Source organism: Bison bison, unplaced genomic scaffold, assembly GCF_000754665.1.
Source record: "Bison bison bison isolate TAMUID 2011002044 unplaced genomic scaffold, Bison_UMD1.0 scf7180017864122, whole genome shotgun sequence".
NCBI classification, from domain to species: Eukaryota; Metazoa; Chordata; class Mammalia; order Artiodactyla; family Bovidae; genus Bison; species Bison bison.
The window spans coordinates 507285-510457 of NW_011494694.1; positions in this window are offsets into that span (position 1 = coordinate 507285).

Consider the following 3173-nt stretch of genomic DNA (forward strand, 5'->3'; position numbering starts at 1 on the left):
GACCCCTGAAAGGGGCCGGGGCCGGCTGCGGGGAAAGCCGTACGCCTGCAGGCGGGGCGCGGCCGAGAGTCCTCCGAGTTGGGGCCGAGGGACCGACCGACCCCTGAAACAGAAGGCCGCAGCCCCGCGGAGCTCTCGGTCCGCACGGGACCATCTGTCCAGCCAGGCGGCAGCGGTGCAGATGTTCCGGCGAGCCACACCAGGTCCTACCAGGGAGGAGGGACCCCCACAATGAGCCTCAGAGCCTGGGGGCTGAGTGGGACTCGGTGGACGCATGTCCACAGCAGGAAGGGACGGCAAGAGAGGCCTCCCCAGGCCCTCTGGGCCCTGCCCTGGTGTGAGAGTGACAGATGGTCTCTTGTTAAACTTCCTCATCAAACTTTCCCTCATGCTTCCTCAGGGTGGGGGCCCCTTTGGGAGCTGGCCTTTCGTGGTCGGAGGTTCAGTCCTCCGCAGGATGGCCCCCAGGTGAGGTTCTACGGGTATTCGCTCCCTAGGACAGCGGCCTTAGAGTGGGTCCCTTGTGCCACCCGGCAGGCACTACAGCAATGCTCAGCACGGCCCGGGTGAGGCACCCTCCCAGCGTCTGCTGGGTAATAACTGGAGAAGGCAATGGCAAACCACTTCAGGATTCTTGCCTTGAGAACCCCATGAACAGAATGAAATGGCACCTGATGTGAAGAACTAACTCATCTGAAAAGACTCTGATCTGGGAAAGAGTGAAGATGGGAGGAGAAGGGGGTGACAGGATGAGATGGTTGGATGGCATCACCGACTCGATGGACATGAGTGTGAGCAAGCTCCGGGAGACAGTGAAGGACAGGGAAGCCTGGCGTGCTGCAGGCCATGGGGTCGCACAGAGTCAGACACAACTGAGAGACTGAACTGAACTGAACTGAACTCTGAACTGTGAGCTCACCACGGAGCCCTGGGGCTGTAGACACGTGATTGCACAAGGATGGAGTACAGAGCAGCCACTCACTTCTGACCTGTTTGCTGTAGAAAATATCATTTTCACTAAATATTTTACTAAGTTGCTCTTAAAGTCTCGGTTTAAATGTTTAGTAATGACATCAGTAGACAGAGGCCAAAGAACAGAAGCTGTGTGGGTCCTGAGAATGTCGAGGGCTCTCGAGACTCACCGGCACTGAGCAGAGAGTGTACAGGGCTCTTACTCCCTGGACAGAGCCCACCCCGGTCATGATGTGGGCTGCCGGGGCAAACCTTGGCCTATTCATCTGGAAAATGCAAGTATTACTGGTTCTCCTCTCAGCAGACTCTCAACAGGTTTCAGTGAAGTAATCTAGATAAAGTGGCTTACCACCTTAATGATAGGAAAAGAGAAAGTGTTAGTCACTCAGTCGTGTCTGACTCTGCAACCCCTATGGTTGCAGCACCAGGCTGCTCTGTCCATGGGATTCTCCAGGCCAGAATACTGGAGTGGGCAGCCATTCCCTTCTCAGGAGATCTTCCCAACCCAGGGATCGGACCCAGGTCTCACACATTGCAGGCGGATTCCTTACCAGCTTAGCCACAAGGGAAGCCCTAAATGTCTTTCTACTCTCAAAGCCTTTCATCGAATCAGATCAGTGTTAGAAGAAGGTGGTTTGCGTTGATGTTGTTGTTGTTATTGACCAGGTTCTCAATTTCTCAGTAATAAAATAGGACTTTTAAAATCCATGAAAAAAATGTCCTTTCTGTGGCTGTGCAGGGTCTTTGTTGCTGCCCGGGCTTTTCTCCAGCTGCAGTGAGTGGGGTCGCTCCCTAGCTGTGTTACTCCTGCTTCTCACTGTGGTGGCTTCTCTCGTGGAGCGTGAGCTTTAGGGCGAGCAGGCTTCAGGAGGCGCTGCACGTGGGCTCAGCAGTCGCAGCTCACGGGCTTAGTTGCTCCAAGACATCTGGAGTGTTCCCAGATCAGAGACTGAACCCACGTCTCCTGCATTGGCAGGTAGATTTTTTACCACCAAGCCACCAGAGAAGCCGTAAAATGGGATTTTTTTAAAAACCAGAGTTAGCTTTCCATGTTTTAAAATTCAGATTAAGTTTTAGTTCCAGATGTTTGAGTACTTTTCACCCTATCCAGTAAAAACTTTGAATCAAGTCAGAAATGAAGTTGAGCCTATGGGAAGAGGGTATAATTGGAAAGACAGTATTGTTTCCCTTTCTGAATTTTTTCTGAACATTGAAGTATATGCCTTAGTAGAACCAAGAACTTAAAATTAATGAGGAAAATGAAAGGTTTCTTGAAATTATGGCTAGTTTCCTGGTATTCATGTGATCACTGGCTGTAATTTAATCCACTGGTAACTCCAAGGTGAGGACCAGTTGAGCAGTGTGTCTGTCTGATAAACAGCACGTGTCCACTTTGGACGTGTCTGTGGGGTCCAGGCGTGAAGCGGGAGCATGTCTGTGGCCCTTCTTCGTGGGCTGCGGTCATCATTCCACAGTCCCTATCACTTTCAGTTCAGTTTCAAACCTGTGGAACAACTGCCCTCTGTAATCTTACTCAAGCGTGGATATACTCTTCGTATTTTATTTTAGTGATTGAAATATTTTCTGCTTTTATTTTACTCAGCCTGAAAATATTTTAAAGGGTGGTTATGATCGAGCGGCGGCTGCAAGGCGCTGGAGCGGCGAGCGGCTGAGAGGAGCTGCCTCACGTCCAAGGTCAGGGGCAGTGGCCGTGAGGAGATAACCCACGTCCAAGGTAAGGAGCAGCGGCTGCGCTTTGCTGGAGCAGCCGTGAAGAGATACCCCAGGTCCAATGTAAGAGAAACACCAGTAAGACGGTAGGCGCTGAGAGAGGGCCTGTCAGAGGGTAGACAGACTGAAACCACCATCACAGACAACTAGCCAATCTGATCACATGGACCACAGCCTTGTCAAACTCAATGAAACCAAGCCATGCCGTGTGGGGCCACCCAAGATGGACAGCTCACAGTGGAGAGGTCTGACAGAATGTGGTCCACTGGAGAAGGGAATGGGAAACCATTTCAGTATTCTTTCCTTGAGAACCCCATGAACAGTATGAAAAGGCAATTTTCCAGTGGTCATGTATGGATGTGAGAGTTGGACTATAAAGAAAGCTGAGCACCAAAGAATTGCTGCTTTTGAACTGTGGTGTTGGAGAAGACTCTTGAGAGTCCCTTGGACTGCAAGGAGATCCAACCAGT